The sequence below is a fragment of the Lissotriton helveticus genome, assembly GCF_964261635.1.
Source record: "Lissotriton helveticus chromosome 1_1 unlocalized genomic scaffold, aLisHel1.1 SUPER_1_unloc_11, whole genome shotgun sequence".
Lineage (NCBI taxonomy): Eukaryota > Metazoa > Chordata > Amphibia > Caudata > Salamandridae > Lissotriton > Lissotriton helveticus.
In genome coordinates, this window is record NW_027611650.1 from 4,496,924 (window position 1) to 4,521,933 (window position 25,010).

The 25,010-nt window shown below is 46.3% G+C and overlaps 1 protein-coding gene across 1 annotated transcript in view; it reads left to right on the forward strand.

The window, feature by feature from the left end:
- The window catches only part of LOC144805476 (uncharacterized), a 187,244-nt gene that overhangs the window by 90,803 nt on the left and 71,431 nt on the right, over window positions 1-25,010 (forward strand). The gene's annotated exons all lie outside the window — the stretch shown is intronic.

The following is a 25,010-nucleotide window of genomic DNA, read 5'->3' on the forward strand; positions in this document are numbered from 1 at the left end:
AGCGGGCGGAATACGATTTGCATATGCTGGGACTGTGTCGTCCAAGTAGGACGAAAGAAAAATTTCAGCTGCGGTCGGTTTATGACGTAGCTTAATCGGGACCAATGGTGGCGGTAAATTACAGGGTGCTTCCGGGGTTGCCTTCGGCAAGCCCTCGGCAACAAGAGGATACATACCTTTAATAAGGGCATTTCTCTGTCTGTCTGACTGTTCTGCTCTAACTCGTTCACCTTCTTCGATTAATTCCCTTTCTTGGGCTTTTTCTGAGGATTCCCTACTTAATTCTGTTTTTCTAAATTCTTTTTCGGTTCTTCTATGAGATTCTTTGCGCCATAACTCGATGGCATCTTTCTGGGACTGTCTGGCTTTCTTTTTCCATAATGCTTCTTCTACTCGCATGATGCACTCGGCATCCCATGTACCTGATACGGGCCATCTATATTTCTCTTCAAGATCCTTCGTATAATCCGCCCATAAGTCTAGATATAATATGGCATCTAAGCCATGCTTGTGATACATAAAGTGTCCAGGACTGTCCCTAGGAGGGACAGGAACTGCTTCTTCGAGTAACCCTTTTCTGGTTTTTATCTGACGTAATTTCGAAAACAGAGGCATTTTAGAGTTGTACTTGAACTAAACACAATACACAATAATCACAGTAATGAAATGGCAAACAAATCACTCATACCACGACATAGAAATACATTAATAACAGTTCGAACAGAATACTACCTGATACACTGAAAACATAACACTTGAATTTCTCGAGAACGGACTTACTAGAATTACTGGATGCACTGCTAAAACAGTACAGAACATACCGGTCTCCTAAAGAGACACGTCATACCGTATCCACCTAGATGGACACGTCGGACTGGATCTGCGTACCCAAACCCATCGGACCGGAGACAAACTAATGACCCCGTCTAGATACTCCCCCAGCAACGGTACTCACCGGGAAGCAAAACTTGAAGGCCTCAGACTGGACTGGACTGCTACGACGTCTGGTTACTACGCATGCGCTTCGAACTTCGGACTTCAGAAACAGGTGGGCCTCCGGATACCTCGGACCTTGCTCTCTCGGCTTGGGCTCTGGTCGGGACGAACCGCATTCCTCACCGCCTCGTCTGGATGCCGGACCGCAGTCTCCGTCTCCTCCGTGGGCCTGAGGGAGACTTGATGAAGCAGAAATATCTGCACGTGCACGGTAGAGTTCCGTCACGGCTGTAGAAGGGTCAGGGGGCCTGCGTTACATCGCCGGCGCGTGGGGAAGGGGCTCGTCCCTATTCGGGCGCCATTATGTGGTAAATAAATAATTAATTACGGTACTATTTTTGAATACATTAATAATAACAGATAGCTCAATAAATAAGAGGCAGGATCCGGGGAATCTGAGTCTAACAGGCTTTAATCAGGCACAAGGGAAGGGACAGGATCGGAACAGCCTGAAATAGAATGGCATAGAAGGCAGCTGCAACGTCTCATTAACAGTACAAGGTATATATAGTAAAACATCACTATTACATTACATACAGTAGGCGTAACAAGTGACAAGCGTAAGATAAGAACACATGGGCATGAAAAGAAGGCGTGCACAGGGCGTGCACGTAGACATGTGATGAGAACGTCACAGAAGTGTCATAAATGGGTGGATACATAGAGGAGGCTACCTGGGTAGCTGGAACCTTTAACCTAGTGGTGCGCGCAAACGGACAATGACGTGTTACCGGAGAGAGCTGGGGCTATGACTTCTGCACTAGAAGAGGAGACTAAAGTCTGCGGTGTCAGGACGACATGTACCTATAGCATATCTGGTATCTGGTGTTTGGAGTACATGTTGATAGAATCTAAAAGTTATCAGGGCAAAGGCTACTTGACACTAAGGCTGGTGCATGCATATATTCTACATGTATTGCGTGTGCTATGAATCTTCCATGAATATTAATACAGTAATTCTCTTGCATGGAGACAGAAAGACTAGACTATAGCTGAAGCTGTTTATGCGGTTCGCTAGCTTAGGAATGTGAAGACGGAGAGCTGAACTGATAACTAGAGGCATAACATATTCTTGGCAGACAGGCAGGCAGAGCCAGGCCGGGCACCGCGCTGCGCGTCAGGAAGTAAGTGAAGGGTCAGGGATGCAGGTGGGGGCTGCATCGCTCCTCGGAGTGGGTTCAGGAGACTGGAGCTTGAATCTGGTGTTCAGGCCCTTTGAGGCCTAGAAACGGGGACAATTCAATAAATTAACGTGCACAATGTAAAACGTTGGCAACATAGGCCTAATACTCGTTGCTTTCACGAGAACTGGAAACTGGCATACTAGAGTTGGACACAACTATAATTGCGTCTTTAATCGATCATAGGGGGATATATGCATATCGATCATGCACATATAACATAGGATGGGGAACACGTAGGCACATATGACAAGGCAAAATTCAATTTTCCTCAAAATAGTGCATTGTAAAGCACATTTTTCAAATAGATTAGCTAAAAAGGGCTCTCATTAAATATTCATGTATTTTCCTATTATGCCAAGCCAATCGACCCCATTGTTTCAAAATGTGATCTAGGGCCCCTATATGTTAAAAAATATCTCTAGCATGTCAGGACCAGCATTTGATCATGGCTGCCCCGCTCCCAGGGGAACAGAAGGCTAGAAAAACTAGTGCAATCAGGGGAGCAGAAGGCAAGAGAACAAGTACAATCAGGGGAGCAGAAGGCAAGAGAACGGGCACAATCAGGGGAGCAGAAGGCAAGAAAACGAGTGCAATCAGGGGAGCAGAAGGCAAGAGAACGGGCACAATCAGGGGAGCAGAAGGCAAGAAGAAGGAGTGCAATCAGGGGAGCAGAAGGCAAGAAGAAGGAGTGCAATCAGGGGAGCAGAGGCAAGAAGAACGAGTGCAATCAGGGGAGCAGAAGACAAGAGAACGGGCACAATTAGGGGAGCAGAAGGCAAGAAAAACGAGTGCAATCAGGGGAGCTGAAGGCAAGAGAACGAGTACAATCTGGGGAGCAGAAGGCACGAGAACGGGCACAATCAGGGGAGCAGAAGGCAAGAAAAATGAGTGCAATCAGGGGAGCAGAAGGCAAGAGAACGGGCACAATCAGGGGGGCAGAGGCTAGAAAAACGAGTACAATCAGGGGAGCAGAAGGCAAGAAAAAGAAACTGTCTCACAACACTGCGGTTTTGGGTTTTAAACACAACTGGGACATAGATTGCACGACCAGAGTTTTCCTAATGCAGACTGCATAAATGAAACCAGTGGCACCGTTCGCTTTTGTCAAACAAGCTCTTGGCATTGCTGTGGGGGTGCGGGGCGGGAACGCATTGCAGTCTGATGGCGGGGGAGCAGCTTGGGAGGCAGCATTCCATTGCGGTGTGAGGCTGATGGGTTTGACGTGGACGCGCGTCTCACACGACTGGTTCACATGAACTGGACGTAATCTGCGCTTGGTCAAGAGTTTGTTTTGCCTACTATATACTCTCGCTATTAATCCCTGCGGGATATAATAGCGAGACCTAACAATGTACATATGCAAGCATATAAAAACTGTATATAGCGTTTTCCTACTATGCTTTCCCGTATGTGTGTGTCTGTTGGTCTCTGTGTTTCTGTCTCCCATTCCCTGTAGGGAAAGTATGTAGCTCCCCTTTGTAGAAGAGTCGGTCAATAAGGAGCACACTGCATTGAATAATTTCTTGGTATGCACTTTTTATTAGTATTACAGGAAATCACAATGATTGATTGTCTCTGTTATATTCTTCAGTCCCTTAGGTGTGCCTTGGCCGCCGCCATCCCTCGGACAGAAGGAAAAGACTCAGGTAAGTGTTTTTGCTTTATGGTTTAGTCAAGGGAAGATGTGAGGGATAAATAATAACTATGCATAAATGTGAAGGGAGGGTGTAGAGCACAGCTTTCCAAATTTTTCTTGTTGGTGACACACCCTTTTGTGAAAATATTTTCAGGGACACAGTAACACGAGAAAGCGCAGCGAGCGAGCCCGAACCACCTATGGTGGGTTCGGGCCCCACACATACACACCCCACCCCACACACACACCCCACACACACCACCCCACAGGCACCACCCCACAGACACACCACCCCACACACACCCCCCACACACACACAACCCCCACACACACAACCCCACTCACCCAACACCAACCCCACACACCCAACACCAACCCCACACACACACACCCCACACACACCCCCCCACACACACACACACACACACCCACACCCCCCCACACACACCCCCGCACACACACACACACACACACACCCACACCCCCACACACACACACACACCCCACACACATACCCCCCCACACACACACACCCCACACAGAGAGACTTGAGGGACACTGTTAAAGGGTACTAGTGAGGGAATCAGTGGCAGAGGTGGCCTTTCCCTCCATCTGTCGCCCTCCATCGATCTCCCTCCCTCCCTCCCTCTCTGTCTCACTCCTTCTCTGTCTCCCTCCCTCTCTGTCTTCCTCCCTCTCTGTCTTCCTCCCTCTCCCTCAGACTGTCTCCCTCCCTCCCTCCCTCCCTGTCTCACTCCTTCTGTCTCACTCCCTCTCTCTCACTCCCTCTCTGTCTCACTCCCTCTCTGTCTCACTCCCTCTCCCTCCGACTGTCTCCCTCCCTCTCTGTCTCACTCCCTCTCTGTCTCACTCCCTCTCTGTCTCACTCCCTCTCCTGCCGACCGTCTCCCTCCCTCTGTCTCCCTCCCTCTCTGTCTCCCTCCCTCTCTATCTCCCTCCCTCTCTGTATCCCTCCCTCCCTCTCTGTCTCCCTCCCTCTCTGTCTCCCTTCCTCTCTGTCTCCCTTCCTCTCTGTCTCCCTTCCTCTCGGTCTCCCTCCCTCTCTCTCTATCTCTCCCTCTGTCTCTGCCTCCGACTCACTCTGTCTCTCCCTCCGTCTCCCTCTGTCTCTCCCTCCGTCTCCCTCTGTCTCACTCTCTCTGTTTCACTCTCTGTCTCCCTCCCTGTCTATCTCACTCCCTCCCTCTCTGTCTCACTCTCTCTCTCTCTGTCTCACTCTATCCCTCTCCCCCGACCAACATATTCTGTGGGTTCCATAAGGGTCTGTGACAAAGAGGAAAAAATGTTGCTTTCATTCTTAAATCTTTTTTATATTTTCCTGTATTGGTGGTGCCCAGGTGCGCAGCGCCCCTACTCACTCCCTCCCCCGCACTCCTCCATGCCCAAGGCTCACACGGGCATTCTCCATTGAACTGAATTGTTTATGTTTTTGTTTTCGTAAGGTTACAAGCCTCAGCGTGCAGTATGATGTAAATGTGAAAGCTTCTATAGGGCTTCTTGGCAGCTTTTTTTCCCAATGCACCGCGATCCCGGGGCTGCCCCAAACCCCAGGCCAACTCCCTGGACCCAATAACCCACTGTATTCACTCATTGAAGAGCCCTTTGCCAGATGGACTATCCACAAATGAAGACCATTTAACGTGCTAATAAGGCTTTGTTGTTATTCATATAAGAGCCCCTGCAGCGCCACTCTGCCTGTTGCTGGAAGGCCCGCGGGGGTGATCTAAACAGCATGCTAAAACCGGGACATTTGGATGTTTTACCCGGACGCTGTTGTAAAACCCGGACATTTCTCTACTTTGGAGAAAAGTGTCGGGACACTGGGACACTCCGCCAAAAACGGTGGTCACACTACTTCAGCACTCCTTCCTCCCCGCCCCGTCGTGTGTGGCAGCCCGGGACCGCTCACAGCCGCACCCGAGCACTTCACAGGTCTTTAAGACCTTGTGCATGTTAATAGGGCTTTGTTGTTGCTTCGCCCCTTCTAAGAGCCCCTGCAGCTCGACTCTGCCGATGCGACACACCTACATATGGGTCGCGCCACATAGTTTGGAAAGCTGTGATGTAGAGGTTGGAGCAACCAAAAGAAAAAGAGTAGCCGATGATTTCTGCTCTTGTCTCTGTTTCCGTCTCACTTATTTCCTTTTCCCTTGGTCCCTTTCACCCCTCAGCCTTCCCTCCCGTCCCTCTCTTACTCAGCCCCTTTCCAAAAGCCCTGTAGACGCCCACGCACCTGGAAGAGCCACGTCACTCCGGGGCCGTGGCGTGGTGACTCTGCGTCCTTCAGTGAGGTCTGGTCTTCTGCTTCGGCTTTCCCTCCTCCGCCAGGTTCGGGTGTTCTGCCCGCCGACAAGCTGTTACATATACAAGGGGGTCCCAGTACAGATAACAGACAAACAATTGAATACTAAATGAAAATACAACTAAACTGAAGTCTTATCACACTTGTTTTTACTCACAGTGTGATAACATAGCAAAGGATTACACAAATTACAAAACCAATAAAGGAATTTCATAATCATCATAGAAAAATGTGTGCCCCAAAGGAAGAGGGGAGAAGGGGAGGCAGTGCAGGGTGAAGGTAAAATATAGCAGATCTTAACTCCTATCTAAAGAGTAAACATTTCTTCATAGTTTATAAAACAGTCCGTAATAGCCCTGGCTTCAAATGTGAGCCAGATATGAAGAACGACATCAACTGTTCATGACCATTTAGTTAGACAACATGCTCAAAAAGCTCCTGCATGTATCAGGTTAACTGTTAGCGTAAGGCGTTGTTGAGGTGAAAACAAAAGTCGACGTTTCGACCCCAATATGAAGGTAGGCGGCAGTTACAGCCTTAAAGCGCAGACAAGCTATGACCTCCCCTGGGCTCCGGTTCGCTCTCTCGTAAGGCTGTTAGTCCTTCTCTGTCTTTCCGGTCTTCCCCCTACTTGTTTCTCCTCCTCGCGTTCCCATGCCGTGTGTAGCTGGACCAACCTGACGCGCTCTCCGCCCCGCCTTCTTCAAGTGTATCCTCTGATGTCCGTCCTCAGCTCCGGCTTAAAAGGGCCGCCTGCCGATTCCCCTCTCTCCACTTCTTGATGACAGCAAAGCGGACAACTGGTAAAAGGGGACTGTGAATATAGGAGGGGAGAAATATATGAAGGGATGGAATGGCAATCCTTTTCCTCTATCCAATCGTCTACTACAGGGGCTACTTGACACACCCCACCCCCAGACGTTTCCTGTTCGGGGAAATGAGGGATGCGTGAAAAAAAATCAGCAACTTGGTATGCAGAGTATAAAAGATGACAATGTTAAAACTAGTGCCCATCCTGGAATAAAAGAAGTCACACCTAAAAATAGCTTATCCTGAAAACCCACTTTCTAAAAACAAGATACCAAACAAAAAGAGAATCTTAGGAGCTTCAGGTGATGTCCCTAGTGTCTGATTACTGGTGTTTGTTTAGGTTTACAGGAGTCCAGAGGTTACATAGCAAACCTTGTCTATGCATGCCGTGTATTTTTCATTCATTATTGTAGTATTTATGTAATCCACTCATCGCGTGCCAGAAGGTAGATGTGTGTGGCTAGAGTTTATATAGCGCCAGACTAGATCTGGTCTGTGTCTCCTGCTCCACAGCTTGTACCCGTAAAAGTGCATCAATGTCTCCTTCCCTTGGAAGCAAATCCACTTGTATTCCAGTTTAAGCATATTTATTCTCATAGAATCACTTTCAAAATCCACTGTTCAGCGAGTAAATTCAAATTCAGTCTGCCCCAATTCATTTTGGGGGTTCTCCCTTCATCAGGGGGCGCACATGAGGAATCTATGTTGTATGTTGTGTGCGGAAAATAGTGACATAAGAATTAACTTGCAATGCAATCTAATCCTACAGATACATAAATTAATAGTTTACTACTTGTCCTGGTAGAGCCTAACCGCATGTCTGCGTTTGTGTTATACCAGGGTCTTCACCTTTTCGATAGTGAGAGCTACTTCTGATCAAGCAGAATCATCCTGATCTACTGCCTTTATCACTTGGCTTTGCTAAGGGTAGATAAATGCTGTAGGCGTGGGAGTAGGGACGACCGTGACACCAGGTGTAGGATTCAAAGAGGGTTTTATTTTAATGGTTCTCAGAGGTTTAGACATAAACGTCCTTCGGTTTCTCAAGGTCAGTCTTTCTCTGGCAAAAGTACTTTGGTCCGTGTTGAAGATCTTCTCCCATCTCTCCCTAGGGCTTGGTGGGTCTTTACTCCGGATACTGTCGGCTCCGCGACATGGAAGAGACCAAACAAAGAGGGAGGCCGTTAGTGTCAAGTCCTCTATGGGAGGTGCACCAGGGGACCCGGGGGATGTGAGGGTGAACACCGTGACACTTGCTCTCTCTATGTACAGTGCTCCGTGAACTAAGGAAAAGGAGGGGTTGAAGTAAGGAACCGGGAAGGGAAAGGTATTGGAATGGTAGGGAAACCAGAGGGAAGGGACGAACAGGGATATATACACTTTTTACACTCGAGCGTTTCTGCTCCCCACCCAGGCTGCCCAACGCCGCCGTACCTGTGACAGCCACACTCCTCCCTCGGGAGTGTGGCACGGCGGTTCACGGGGTCGTTGGCCTCCGGGCTTTCCTCTGGTCTCGATCCCTCCTTCTTCTCCACGCTGTTCCTTCGGGTCCTCTCCTCCGCTCTCCTCCGTACCGCTCACTTCCGCCTTCTCCTCCGGGGTGATTACACACCCTGTGTACAGTACTTCCTGTCTTTTAGACAATCCGGTCGCTCTGACGTCCTTCGGGGCCGGACCTTCCTCCTCAGACGTGAACGCCCAATTAAAGGAGCCGCCATCCTCTTCCTCGTCGTCCGGTCCGGTCAGACCGTCCTTCCACTCGTCAGTCTGTGAAGAAGGCAGAGACGTCAGGTCAGCAGGGCAGGGATTCCACCACTCACGAGGGCTACGCCCCCCTACCTCGTTACAAATGCCAAGTAACTTAATTGCACTCCTAGAGCGCCCAGTCCCGCTGCAGTGAGCACATAGCATTTGTAGCCTGGGTTAGCAAAGGTTTACCTGTAGGGCCCCTAAGCCTTTGTAGCACTGTTAGGTTTGCCTGCGGGACCCCAAGCATTTATAGTACTGGTAGGAACGGTGTATCTGTGGGGTCCCCAGGGACGGGTTATCTTCATTTTATTCTTATTAACGAATCCCATCTGAGAGGTGAGTGTTTCACTGAGGGTTCTGGGCTCTTTGTCCTGCAATACATGGGATGTTATTGTTCTCTCTGAGTGAGTGTGAAGACAGAAGACTTCTATTATCTGGTGAGTTGCCCTCCTGTTCATTGGCTCCTGTCCAGATCCTGGCCCTGCTTTAACAATTCAAGATTAATGTTCAGTAGTGGCAGTCACAGTATAAGGACTGTGAGCAAGGCCTGCTGTAGAGTTTTCGCTGTCCTAGGAAAAATGTCTCAATGTAGGAAAGGGCCTGTTTTGGACATGGTTAGCCTTCACTTTTTACCTGGAAAATAATATAGTATTTACTGGAAGTGCACAGGGTCCCTGCCAACCAGGTCCCCATAGCCCGATCTCCTTCCCTTAAGTGCACCTGTTGTTTCCACGGTTGTCACTGCATTAGCTCACTTATAAGCCCCTTGTAAAAGATACCTCTGGTACCAAGGGCCTTGTTGTTTAAGAGGGTCTCTAAAGGCTGCAGCACAAATTATGCCACCCTAAGGGACCCCTCACCAAGCACATACATACATACATACATACTGCCACTGCAGCTGTGTGTCTTGGTGCAGACAAAACTGAAGAGTCGACATGGCACACATCCCTGTATGCGATGTCTATAGGGATTGTCTCAGATGTAGGTAAGCCACCCCTCTAGCAGGCCTTATAGTGCACGCTGCTTTAGGGATATCTCCTGTGAGGGCATATCTGCATGAGCAGATTTGCCCCTGCAATATCCTTGTTGATTCCGGGATATTGCAAGTGACCAGGGAAGCTCTATAGTAAGTACATTGGCTGCACACTTTTCATTACGAGTTCCACAGCTCCATGAAGGTTTCAATGAAATATGGGATATTTGATGCCAAACATCTCAGCATAATAAACCTGTGCCGATTGCAGTGTCCGATTTATTAAAAATTGCACACAGAGGGTGCCCCTTAGAGGGGTCCCCAAGGATCTATCAATCCTTAGTGTGGTCACCGACTGGCCTGAGTCAGCCTGCTACCACCAGACAGTGTCCTGACCTCATGGGTAGAGTGCCTGTGCACTTTGAGGTTGATAACAATGCCTTTCCTGGGTGGAGGTGTTCACACCTCCCCCTGGTCAGGCAGAGCCATCTGTGGCAGGGATTTTCAAAGGCCTTGCCACCTTTGTAATGCGACGCCAGCCTCTCCTGTTAGAGCGAGCAAACGCTTTTCCGGTCCTCATCCCCTTTTAGGCATGAGGACAGGTGGGAAAACTTAGATAGAATAGGAGGTGTGCCCCCGCCCCCTCTGTCAACTCCACCCCTCAGGTGCTGGAGGCGAGGTGAAGTACAGTTTTCAGTGCCCACCATCTTGAAGATGATGGGACCTATCCAACCAGGGCTAGGACTACGTCTCCTTCCTACAGGAGGTGGGCATGATAGAGGGTTTAGACACCCCAGGAAAGCGGCCCATTAGCCTCTACCTGTCACTCCCTTGTAACACCCTTAAATCAAGATTTTAGGTGGCATCCCCAGACCCTGAATTTCAGTTCTTGGCGACCTAAGAAGAGCCGGGCACTGCGGCCTTCTCTGCGGGTGAGGCTCTGTAGAGAACTATGGACTTGGTCCCAGTCCTACTGGCCTGTCTGCATCCTTGGATGATCCTGAACCAAAAGGCAAGTTGTCTTGCAGCCCAGCGACCTCCAGAACCTTGGGAGGACTACCTGCCTTCGATAAAGGGCAATCTAGTTTTATGTAGTGGGATTTGGCCAGGGAGTGTCAAGACAAGCCAAGCTATGTTACTCACTCTATATTTGCAGACGTTTTGTTTTTGGTCTAATCACTTTCACTAATGTGCCCCGTATTTTCGGTGTCAACACTATCGATTGAGCACTAGTTCAATAAAAAGAGTTTTACAAAGTACCTGTGTCTTGGCAAGATAAGCAGTGTGAAGGTCATTTATTCAATCGAGTCTGTTGTTGAGCTCTGAGTTCAAGCTTCCCTTTAATGTAAACAGGGTCATTGATTTGGCAGTATCAGTATCTGTAGTTAAATTAGACAAAAATAAATTCTAATTGCCACCTCCCTGGCACCCTGAATGGCCGTAACCCAATCACCATCGCCAAGCGTGCCTAGATCCCTCTCCCGCACAGCTCTCCGTGTCCCCAAGGCATCCAGAGAATTGTAGATCAACTTCTTAAAGATGGGTGAGATTGCTTTTTCAGTCGGGGGATTAGTTATCAGCTGTTCCTCCAGTGGGGATGCATCAAGCAACTGCTCCCCTACACAGATGTGACCTTGCAGAGCGTGACTCATCCGAAATGTCAGAACCGTTTTTATTCACCTAATTTATACTTTTGTTGTAGGGTCGTGAAGGACACAAGCGCCTGTCCCCTCCACACATCGCCGGGCTGTTCTAAGCTAATCAATCCCCATTTTGTGAAGCCCTGCCATCCTCCCACTGCACTTAAGAGATCACCATCATACAGTGGAGTAATTTCAGTCAGCTTACCTTCTCAGCCTAAATACTTGGTAGCCTCTCTCCACACCTTTACCAATGTTTGGGTGTGAGTAGGTAGGGTGCACTCATACTTTCTTCGATACAGCACCAGGGTGGGGTAACCTCTCTTGCCCATGGCCAATCTATCTACCCAGTAAGCAGGATCCTCACAGTCCGCAATAAACCCAGTTATTGACTGCAACCAGCTGCGTGGCCCAGTAATACTTAAGAATGCTCCGGACCACCAGTCCACCCTAATAAACTCCCCTCTGCAACTTACTCAGCGTGAAGCGCCGCCATCCCACAACAGGAGCCGAAGTTCTCAGACTACCTTTTGAAAAAAAATGTCTGGTGGGATCTTAAAGGAAGTTTTTTACACGATGTGCAGGAGGCCTTGGAGGGTCATCACTTTAATTAGGGCCACCCGGCCCAGTAAGGAAAGCGGGAGCGCCCGCAAGTGTGGGGCATCCCACCGAAGCCGGTCTAATTTTGGGACTACGTTCCTGCCTGTGGCGCTCTTCTAATAAACATGCCCAAATATTTGAAGCCATGTAGTGCCACCCTAACTGTGCACCTAGAGTGCAGCCACAGGGTCCCTGGCGCCAGCAGGCATATTAAGGACTTCTTTCAATTGATCTCCTGAATGATCTCCAAATATGTGAAAAATTTGTAGAATTTGTTTACTCAAGAAGACTTGTTACGTGTCATATAGCAAAAGGTCAGCGTAGAGGGAGATTCTCTCATCCTACTCCTGATCAACTGGAATACCTCATATGAGAGGTCCTGGCGAACCCATGCATGTGTGAAGAGCATAGGAGACCAGGAGCATGCCTGTCGGAGGGCAAAGACTCAGGAGACTGTATTATTGACGCGCATGCGCGCTAGAGGGGCTACATACAAGAGCATGACAGCAGCGCCACTGGTTCAGCAAAGGAATCCCCTGTTGCATGCGATACTCCATTAAGGTGTCGGAGATTTAAGCGCGTTCCCTGGTGTGGCATAAAGCCTGATTGATCAGGATCAATCAATCAATCACAGCATTTATATAGCGCACTACTCACCCGGAGGGTCTCAAGGCGCTAGGGGGGGGTCCGCTACTGCTCGAACAGCCAGGTCTTGAGCTGCTTCCTGAAGGCGAGGTGGTCCTGGGTCAGGCGGAGGTGGGTCGGGAGGGAGTTCCAAGTCTTGGCGGCCAGGTAGGAGAAGGACCTTCCAACTCTGGTGGCTCTTCGGGCGCGGGGGGCGGCGGCGAGGGCGTGGCCGGCCGATCGAAGCTGGCGTGTGGGAGCGTAGAAGTTGAGGCGGCTGTTGAGGTATCCGGGGCCTTGGTCGTGTAGGGCTTTGTGTGCGTGGGTGAGGAGACGCGAGGTGATTCTCTTGTTGACCGGGAGCCAGTGCAGGTCTCTCAGGTGTCCGGAGATGTGGCTGCGACGGGGGATGTCCAGGATGAGTCGTGCTGATGCAATTACTGTCTGCAGGCAGATCGCCAGGGCCTATGCAAGGACCTTAGTCTCAAAATTAGGCAGGGAGATAGGTCTATAAGACCCCCACTCAGTTGCTGGTTCGTCCTTTTTTGGGATGACCACCACCTCAGACGTTCTTTGGTCCTCTGGGAGACACCCTTATTTTCAGGCAGTCTTAAACCTCCTCCAAAGGCATTCCCTGATTTTATCCATCAGGAATTTATATAATTCTAAGGGGAGCTCATTAGGCCCCGTCTCTTGCCCTGTTTGCAAGGTTCTTATTGTCTTATTTATTTAGTCTACTGTCTGTTCTTGGTCTAGTGCGTCTCGGTCCTCATTCGTTGGCATTGGCGAGGTCAGGTCTTTCAGGAAGTATTTCCGTCCCCTTGTTGTCAGTGTCCTCAAGGATCCAGTACCGTCCTTTGTCTTGTCTCTCTAACCATGCAAGCAACTCATTGGCTTTATCACCGACATCATAGAGACAATGCTGGGTAGCCAGCGTATGAGTGCACGCTATTTTTCATTAGTGCGTAATGTGTGCTGCTTCAGTAGACGGTGTAATGGGGTAGAAACTGATTCCCCACATGCCAAGCACATTCCCTGTCCTGAGCCTCGCCATTCAATTTACGTTCCTTCTGCATTCCCCCAATCAAGGCTTGTGTCTGGCCTCGAATCACTGCCTTGAATTCATCCTGTAGCACGCAAGCTGATTCAACAGGCCGCCTTTTGTCCTTAAAATAGAAGTCTGCTCCATCTCTCATATGAGCTTTGAACGTCTTGTCTTTTAAATATCACGGATTAACCCTTGGGGGTAGCATGAAGGCCACAACCGGACCATCGAGTTGCAACTCCACCAGAGAATAGTCTGAGATCGACCCTGCTATGTGTGTAGCGGCGCTAAAATCATCTTTATGGACAGTCTGGGTGAAAAGATAGTCAGACTACCAGACATGCCAGACTACCATGTGCGCAGACAGGTGCATCCGGTTCTGATATCCTCTTCCCCTCTAGGGGCATTTAGGAGTATCATGAATATAGTATAGGTGCAGTTCTGGCACTCCAGTCACCCCAATACGTATATGCTCTGTCGTAAGCGTCTTACCCTTTCACAGGATGAGTCAATCATGTCTGGGTCTCTTTCCTGTTTCCTGACACTTGAATGGACTCGAGAGAGCAGTGACCCACCAGCAAGCTTTTGTCCTGGATGTAGTACTGCATTTAGTAGGGCACCCACTCTGTCTTTTCTTTGCAGTTGCCTGAAGATCAGCAGTCCCAAGGTAGCAGTCACACCTGGCCTGTTGGTAAGTGCAGCCCCTCTGGAGGCCCAACTATCAGCAATTGAGCCCACACTGTGGCCGGCGTGTTCGACACTGGAGTAGTTGTCGTCCCTCATGGGCCTTTGACACAGAGTAGTCAGAAATTCAGCAGCTAAAAGCCCAACACAGGCTCTCCTGGAAGTCAGTAAATTCAGACCCCGTTGTGTTAGGAATTTGGCTAATGCAACCATGAATGGCCGGTTGGCAGCACACAAATGTCCAACTGGCCCTCAACAATCATGTTGTCGTAGAGTTTTATTTTCTGCCTTGAACTGTTGGGAGAGTCTTGGTGGGGGAGGGCAGGGGGGTTGTCCCTCAGATTAGCTGGCCCTGCTGGATGGCTTTCCGGCCCGCCCTACAGATACCGGGGATGTGTCGGACCTTGCTTCTTCCAGGACAGCCTTGTCCTCCCTTCCCTTTCTTACCAGACAGGCAGGCTTCTAGGCAGACTTCTAGGCTCTTTAGGACAGGTACACAGCTTCTCCATTAAGTAATTCAGCCTGCAGGTGATGTCCCTTCAACTTAGATAGACTGTCAGGCTGACACCATCCCTGGTAGCACAGCAGGCACCTGAGTACTTTGTAGAGCACATTATTCCTTGGTTACAGAGGACTTTGAATGAGGATATAAAAGAGGGATAGATGGTCGCACTTGTATACACAACTGGCAGGCAGGAGATGCAGTTTACTCTGTCGCACTCGCACATTACATTTATGTTACGCACACCAACACCTTAAACACGCACTTGATGTTAACGAAACGTCTGGGCACAGGCATAGAAATGGAGCATTACATGGGTGTGTCAGTAGAAAGCCACTCCACTGACCATGATGCAAAGATCTCATCAGGCTATTGATCCTTACAACAGGGTGCATTGCCACCACCGCTCTAGCTGTTAAACCCATGACAGTCCTCTGCCATAAATGAGGGCACACTTAGTGTGACCCTCCAGGTCACAGGACCGGTCCAAGATCTCTCATAGTCACTTGTTAGAAGTTGCACAGTACTGGGGTGGCAGAAAAATTACACGTATTTTTTTTACTTTGTCGTAGATTTACCCCAGTAACGTGCAGTCACAAGTTTGATGCTATGAACTGGGTAGTTGCCACGAGGAACAGATTCTTCTGCCTGTCAAACCACATGCCATTCACTATTTCATAGTGTTTTTCTGCTTTTATTAACAAAGTGTTTTAAGCAGGTGGTATATATATGCATGTGGTTGGTTGGGGGGAGAATGGTGAAGCAAGGGAGGGAAGAGGAAAGCATTTTCTAACAGAGGGAAGAAATGTGTGTTTCCCCCAGTTAGTAAAAAAAACAGCATACGTCTTGGCTGCTTCTGCTGCACCCAGAGTCTTGTGCGTCTTTTCAGTCTAATTTTCCTGTCTGGAAAACAATGGTGTCCTGTTTTTCTGCACCCAGTAAATCCAGGAGCAGAAAAACCTAACAACTGATAATCAGGTGGAATAAAGTGAACACATGAAAGTACGCCTTAATTTCCTATCCCTTGATTCATACTCTGGACCATAGTTGAGGGAATGGTCTAGGCATAGTCCTCGCGGCACACAATAGATTGGCCTCTGCCGCACGCAAAAACTCAAAAGTCAGGCTACCAGATACAAGTAGGTGGTAACTCAGGACAGGGGAAAATGACTGTTGTCCGTGGAGGGGAAATTCCCGTACCAGAAATCTACATTAAAAATGAATTAATAGTATTCTTTTTTAAATATCTGTTTGGTACCAGTCCATATGACTTTAATTTCTGCCTTTTGGATTCTATGCTACAAGTCCATAGGGTACATGTATCCTTTGTGAACTTAATAAAATGTTGAAAATTCTACAAATCCTCACTACTACATCCACGTACTTTCAGGCTACCATTCTACACTCTGCTCTGTCTGAAAAACAGCTCAACATTTTCAAAATTCTGCATTGATTTGGCTTGTAAATATTATTTTTGGAAATTTACATGTATTAACTATTTAATTTTAATACTATAGGTGATTGAAATTACGGACGAAGAAAGCAGGATTTAGCACCGGGCAACTGAATGTCAATGCCATAAGAAGGGTTATTTTGAAAAACTGAAGGACATCCAGCATTCTACGTTTAAATAATTCCCAAAATCTAGGTGTGGTGAGGAAGTGGGAGCTGAGGAAAGTACTATACCTGTAAGCCAAGTCTCTCATTTTGCATTTCATTAACCCAGAGCAAAGTCATATCTGTGCACAGAATAACGTTCATCTAAAGCATCATGTAATTCCAGAGAGGAAGCACACACTGCATAAAAGAAAGTTATAAGAAAATGTTTCTTCTGCATACCATCAAAGAAAAGACACTGAAAGAAGACTCCGAAGCTGAAAATCACCTTTGTTCGACAACCGTTTTTAACCAGTTACGCAAGTTTGAGACTATCTGCCTCTGGATAGAACACCACGACCCACTCTGCTCACTCTTGCAAAAACCTTAAAAATTCACCACTTTATTGTGTCTATGACCATCTCAGATTGTTTCCTTTTTATTGTGTACTGTTCTGTAATTCTATGTAAATTGCCTCAACATTATCTGTTGTGCAGGATGATATGTTAAACTGTTAAATATAAAAATGGATTAAATGAGCACCATTGTGCTATATCTGATGTAAATAAAACCTCGTCTTCATAACTACAAACCTTAACCTTACACCAAACATAGAAAGGGAAAAAGGAAATGATGTTCTGTGACTGGTGATCCAAAAAAGTACTGTGCACGTTCTAACACCCTCAGTTACTGCCATTATGTCAGTGCAAAAAGGTGCTTATCAGTTTAATCATTAAATATCAGACTAACACCTTATCACTTCATTTCTAAGAACCTATACAAATAGATTTGAGAAAAACTTCAGTCACAAAATAAGTTGCTGCCGGAGAGACTATAACCTAAAGACTATTATCTGCTAGAAACATTTCAACAGGTGTTATAGGGCTGCTTCCCCACATTTCTTGCTCAATTTAAGTGTTGAGAAGATTACACACAATTTCTTTTAGAGATAAATGCTGAACATTATCTAAACAAGCCCGACTGTAAAATCGGGTTAACTTTTACCGTGGCATATAAGCAAGTGAAAACTAAACATAGAGATATTAACTCTAGGAATACACCTTATAAAAACACGGGCTGTGAGAACAAATTCAGTGTTCAAGCCCGCCTCAATCAAGGCAAAATAACCGAAGTTGGGGAATAAAGATACCTGTGCCAAAAAAGATACGGGCATAAATCTCATCTCACAGAATTTGACAGAATGCACCCTGGGAAAAAACTCTCTCAGTGCTTTGTATGCCAAAAAAGTTTCAGCCGTAAATCTTATCTCACTGAGCATATGAGGATCCACACTGGGGAAAAACCTTATGAGTGCTCTGAATGCCAGAAAAGGTTTAGTATCAAACCGAGTTTATATCGACATGCATTAACCCACTCTGTGGAAAAACCTTACCTGTGCTCTGAATGCCCAAAAAGTTTCTGCCGTAAATCTTATTTCACTGAACATATGAGAGTCCACTCTGGGGAAAAACCTTATCAGTGCTCTGAATGCCAGGAAAGTTTTTGTAACAAACAAAGTCTTTCTCGACATGTAATAACCCACGCTGTGGAAAAACCTTATCAGTGCTCTGAATGCCAGAAATGTTTCAGTGATCAAAGCACTCTCGCACGGCATACAAGAACCCACACTGGGGAAAAACCTTATCAGTGCTCTGAATGCCAGATATGTTTCAGTGTAAAAAGTAGTCTCACACGGCATACAAAGATCCACGCTGGGGAAAAACGTTATCAGTGCACTGAATGCCATAAATGTTTCAGTGAAAAAAGCTGTCTCAATCGGCATACAAGAACCCACACTGGGGAAAAACCTTATCAGTGCTCTGAATGTCAGAAATGTTTCAGTGAAAAAAGCCATCTCATGCTGCATATGAAAACCCACACTGGGGAAAAACCTTATCAGTGTACGGATTGCCAGAAATGTTTCATTGACAAAAACAGTCTCACTCGGCATAGAAGAACCCACACTGGGGATAAACCTTTTCAGTGCTCTGAATGCCAGAAATGTTTCAGTTACAAAATCAGACTCACTGAACATACAAGAATTCACTCTGGGGAAAACCCTTATCAGTGCTCTGAATGCCCAAAACATTTCAAACTTAAATCACTTCTAACTGCACATTTGAGATTCCACACTGGAGAAAAACCTTATCAGTGCTCTAAATGCCAGGAAAGGTTTTATAACACACAAAGTCTTTCTCGACATGCAATAACCCATTCTGTGGAACAACCTTATCAGTGCTCTGAATGCCAGATATGTTTCAGTGTAAAAAGTAGTCTCACACGGCATACAAAGATCCACGCTGGGGAAAAACGTTATCAGTGCACTGAATGCCACAAATGTTTCAGTGAAAAAAGCTGTCTCAATCGGCATACAAGAACCCACACTGGGGAAAAACCTTATCAGTGCTCTGAATGCCAGAAAAATTTCAGAGACAAAAGAAGTCTTTCTCAACATACAATAACCCACACTGGGGTAAAACCTTATCCATGCTCTGAATGTCAGAAATGTTTCAGAAACAAACTCAGTCTCACTCAGCATATAAGAACCCACACTGGGGAAAAACCTTATCAGTGCTCTGAATGCCCAAAAGATTTCAGACTTAAATCACTTCTAACTGCACATTTGAGATTCCACACTGGGGAAAAACCTTATCAGTGCTCTGAATGCCAGAAATGTTTCAGTGACAAAAGAAGACTCACTAAACATACAAGGACCCACACTGGGGTAAAACGTTATCAGTGCATTGAATGCGACAAATGTTTCAGTGAAAAAAGCCGTCTCACTCAGCATATAAGAACCCACACTGGGGAAAAACCTTATCAGTGCTTTGAATGCCAGAAATGTTTCAGTGAAAAAAGCATTCTCACTCAGCACATAAGAATCCACACTGGGGAAAAGCCTTATCAGTGCTCCGAATGCCAAAAGTATTTCAGCCGTAAATCTAATCTCACCGAACATGTGAGAATCCACACTGGGGAAAAAAACGATTAGTGCTTTAAATGTCAGAAAAGATTCAGAGGTAGAGATGGTTGCAAGTGCAGCACTGAGGTCCCTCCTGAAAACAGGTGAGTAAATTGAAATTCGTTGTTCGGCTGATTTTAGGTGAATATTTTAAAGTTCCTAAACTCCACACTTAAAAGTGTGGGTTTAATGTGCTGAGAAGTTTGATATCAAACTTGTCAGTCTTCCTCCAACCTTCAAAAACATCTCTACAATTGACTATATTTTCCTCTCACCATTTTTAGGAAACAAAATAACTAGGATGGAAGTCCCTTACAGTCACGAGAGTGACCACAACCCCTTAACGGTAACAATTGAATTGTTAGTGCCAGCCGCCGCAGAAATAACAGCTGTGGGGCACACAACGCAAGCTGAATTCCACACTTTAGTCAGGAAAATCAAATGAGATTCATCAGGTTCTACCAAGGTGAGCACTTGGCTTACAGGAGAGACTCCAAATTTTAGGCCTAGCTCTTCAACGGACTTACATCTTCGGTGGGACAGCGCAATTAGAAAATTGCAAATTCTCTTAACGGGAACTGAGGCCCAACAAAAGTCTTACGAGCTATGCCCGAAGCGGATCTATGACCCAGAGCTAACCACCAAAAGAAAAGCCCTCAGGAGGGCTGTGCGTCTGCACAAATTGAATGGCACAGCGCGCTCGGCCTACAATATGGCATTACTGCGCAAGTCCTTCAGAAAATCAGTATGGGCTGCGAAGAGATTAAAAGAACAAAAAGAGTGGATACAAATATTCACACTGTTACAGGGCAAGAACCTATCCCAGTTCTGGAATTATATGAACAAGCTCCGCTCGTCGAATCACAACAGAGGGAACGCAGTCTGTGAAGAAGTCTGGGCCCAGCATGTAATTCAACTATACGGCAGAGACACGTCGGACTTCGTGGCGACCGATTTAAGAGATAATGTCGATCCAACGCTGACTGAACCCCATGAGCTGACCTCTGCAGCCCAAGTTTCCAAATTTCTGAAGGCAATGAAAAACGACGGGGCCCCCGGGCCTAGTGGCCTTCCAGCAGGGGTTTTTAAATGTGCGTTGGCAGAGTGGGCCAAACTTCTTGCCTAATTATTTAACAACGTGTTTATGACCCGCCAGCTACCAGACTCTTGGCTCGGCTCGATTTTATGCCCCATTTTTAAGAAAGAAAACCCTATGCTCCCAGCAAACTACCGACTTATTGCCTTACTAGATTTTGAGGCGAAGGCATATGCCCGGTGTCTTCTCAAGCTCTTAGAAGACTGGGTAGCAGAAAACAATATTCTACCTTACTTTCAAACAGGGTTTCGCTCCTCAGCATCCACCATAGACAACATCACAATTTTGGCTTTCCTGAGTCAGCAGGCGGCACACAAAAATCATCTTCCACTATACTGCTGCTTTATTGACTACAGCGCAGCCTTCGATAAAGTGTCTCGCGACATTCTATGGAGGAAACTGGACAAATCGGGATTCCACAGAACCTGCTAGGAGCCCTTATCTCCCTGCACAAGAACACCTCGGTGCGAATTAAAACTGGCCCCAAGACAGTCTCCAGAAAAATTGCCATCGGAGACGGTTTGAAGCAGGGCTGTGTTCTCGCCCCGCTTTTCTTCAATCTCTATACTGCCGATCTGGGAACATATGTGAAGAAAAGCAATTTACTCCCGCCAAAGCTGGGTCCTGCAAAACGGGATCTGCATATTTTACAATATGCTGACGATATTGTCATAATGGACCAGACAAAAAACGGGGCTCCAACGAGCATTAAGTTAGCTTCATACATATAATACGGCCAACGTGCTAAAAATAAACTAAGAAAAGACCAAGGTGATGATATTCGGCCGTTGTAAGAACAAGAGAAGTTTAAGGTGGCACATTGGGCCCGCAACGATCAACTCAACAGCAAAATACAATTACTTAGGAGTATGGTTCTGCGAGACCTCAAGATCAACAGCTCATTTAGCTGCCATGAAAAAAAGAGCATGTAATGTATGTATACTTGTAAAGCGCACTGTTACCTCGTTATGTGGCGTCCTGGCGCTGTATACAGCTGGGGAACCCGTCCTGGCTTTCCCTGTGAGAGGGCACCCCAAGGTGAAGCCAGGCATCTCCGGCGTTGCTAGGGCCGTTGTGGAGATTAAGCAAGCTATTGCCCAGAGTTGCAGAGTGGGGCCCATGGTTAGCGTAGGCACCTAAGTGAGAACTATCGAGTCCGCGGATATTGACCCAAGACCCTGCCGCGTCGGGAATTGAACCCTGGTCCTGGGCCGACCTCTGCTTCAGGGTATGCCGCTTCTAACCAGGGAGCCACACTTCTCCACTTCTGCAATAACATACTCCCTGACTCGTTTGAATCCGTCTCTGAGCAGCCCCTCTGCAGAACCTATCTTGAAAGTGATCAAAGCCACACTACTCCCCGCCTTGAACTATGGACATCAGGCCTTTCCAGGTGCATGCTGTGTCTGCCTTGACCATGCCCAAGTTTCCATTTACAAAAAAATCTTTCATCTCCTGAAATTCATTCAGAGAACAAGACTACGTCTGGAACTGGGACTACAAAGGCAGTCCATCTACTGCGAGGCAGATACATTGAAATATTTTATAAGGTCATCAAAAGCAGCAGATACCACCCTAAAATTCTGCCTAAAAGAGATCTTTACCAGCCCTAGAAACCCATGGAACCGTCAAATGACAAAGGCCATTAAATCATTAGAGATTGACAGCTCCCTGCTAATCTCAGACACAATTCCATACTCAGTGTGGAAAAAAGTCATAAATAAGCAGGCGAAACTAATTTCCCATCGGATGGACCTTCAGGCTTTAAACACACCAACTGTCTTGCTTCCCTTGAATGTCTCATACCAGCCTGGGGTACCGCGATTCTATCTACTGGAAAACCTGAACGCTGTGGCACGGAAGAACATATTGTCTATGCGCCTTCTATACCTGTGCTCTACGGCGTCCTACAGATGAGCTCCTTCAAAGGAGGGGGGGGGGGCCTGCAGACTGTGCTTATATCACAAAGAATCATGGCCGCACCTACTGTGTTATTGCCCCGCTATGGATGGCCCCAGAAGGCATTTATTAAAACCTTTTTCTTTTTAAATGGGGCACTAGGTCATGCTGGGAGTCGACGGCTCTGTGTTTTACCTCCACAGATATTCAAGCGCTTGCCAGGGTTGGAAAGTTTGTGAGACTCTTGGCAAACTTCTTTTCACCCTCCTCGGCTCCTACGCTTCCTGCCCCCCCCCCCAAAAACCGTATTACTGACTTTTTTCGTCCCCTTGTCTAGCACCTCTTGTTCTAATCTTTTCACTTTTCGGACTTCAATAGTAACTTAACACTGGTAGTTTTAAAATTGTTTTTAAATGTATAGATTTTTTTTTAAATGACAGTGTATTTCTTCGGTTTTGTTTCTTGATGTGATAATTGTGCTAATATGGATATTTCACAGCAATGGTTTTAATTAACTGTGCTAAACAGATAAATTAAACTAAACTAAAACAGTCTTCATTGTAGCCATTATGGTGCTGTGGAGTTCGTAATGACAACCTCCCAGCATCATATACTCTTAATGGCAGCACTGCACTTACAGGTCCCAGGAATGGACCTGGGCACTGTAGGGGGCACAGGACTCCTGCATCTGTGCCCACACCACTGGCACAGGGCACCCAGCTAGAGGGGTGACTGATGTATGCCAGGGCAGTGGGTGTGTGGGCATGGCACACAGGAATGTGTACCATGTCGACTCTTTGGTTAGTTCTGCACCAGGCCACTCAGTCTGCAAAGGCAGTGTGTGGGTGTCAGGGTGCAGGGCCCCTAAGGGTGGCACAAGAAGTGCTGCAGCCCTTAGGGGTCTTCTTTGGTCACAATGCCTAGGGTACCATTTACCAGGGGCTGACAAGTGACCAGAGATGCCAATTGTGTTTCAGCTTCAATACAGTTTTAGGGAAGGAACACAGGCCCGGGACACCTGATTGGCAGGAGTCCAGGGCACACTCAGGCAAAGCACATCAGCAATTCAGCAAAAAGTGGGGGCATACCAATGCAAGAAAGATGGCACTTTCTCACAATAAGCGACTCCATACTGATGAAAAACCTCATGAGTGTTCTATGCCAGACAAACTGCTGAGAAAAACGCTATCTGACCATGAGAAACTCCACACTGGAGAAAATCCTTATGCCATAAACGCTTGAATCTGAAAGACAGTGTTATGCTTCATGAGAGATCCCACTCTGGGGAAAACCCTTACGAATGCTCGAAATGCAAGCAAAGTTTTGGTTACAAATTACTTGTCATGAGCAAACTCACACGGGGGAAAAAAGCCGTATGAGTGTTCTGAATGTCAGATACAATGTCACTTCACATGAGAGAATTCACACTGGACTAAAGCCTAATACAGGAGGGGAAAGCCAGAAACAAACAGAATAGGTACATTTCATGACAATATTGAAATGGGAAATAACAGGAACAAATATTTACACCACATGACAAAAATATTAGAGACTAAATTTCAGCAATATAGGAAATACTGAGGTTCATGTTCTAATGATCCATTTGGTAAAACTGGTTGCTTGTGGAGTCAGCACACTACTGTGTCTGTGATTGCTTTTAAATAAAGGCATTTTTAATGCACCCCATTTTACTTTCAGATTCACAAATGTCCCCTTGGGTTACTACCTCCTGTTACTGTTTGTCAGCCCACATATGGTTTCAAAGCTTAATACATACCTTAAGGATGTTTTAAATATGTATTAAATATTCAGAAGGGACACTAACATTCCACTTTCGAAATCCGAATTGTTAAATTGGCTTAGTACATTTTAAAAAGGGGTTTAACATTTGAAAACTCTGTGAATTACCGAACCAGTGGATTTTTGAACAATAAAACCCTTGGTACATGAGGCCATGTTTCTCAATTCCCTCCATATTGAGTTTGCTAATAATGTTAGTTTAATGATAACCTGTGCACGTACCTATTTAGTGTTAGTGTTGCTTCAGATCAAATAAAAACCATTACGCATAACTCTTACACAATACTTAAAGACAGAATTTCTGACATCCAGCTTTAATGTTTTGTTAAATATATTTGCAAATGTTGTCATTTAAACAGGAAAGCAGCTAAAGCAGTCTATGGACATAAAATAGGATGTAATCATAATGTTTAGATACATTTTCTGAGTTTCAGGAACAAAGAGTGTCTTCTGGGTTTACTCTAAACCACTATAATAAACATATTCAATCCTTTTAGATTTAATCTGTTTGTACTGGTTTCTATTGCAGACAATACTCTAGATTTAGACCAAGGATCTATTCCACCCATGGCTTTTAAAGTCTATTTATCAATGATCTCTATAAGTGTTATCGCAAATAAAACTGTAATAGAACTGATCTGAGAGATGGACCTTCAAGTATTCTAATGTAGTAAACTATGGAGTTAAAATCTGAATAGATTAGATCCACAAACATTGCCTGACCACTGTATTTTACATCAATAGATTACTTATCAGCACATTTTCTCTAAGTACAATTCACTTATCTTCTATTTTTCGTAGAGCTCGTGCTGGGTCTGTTTGAACTCTTTTAAAATATGACATTTACATTTTACAAAAGTGTGTGGATTTTGTATATATTTAAACAGGCGG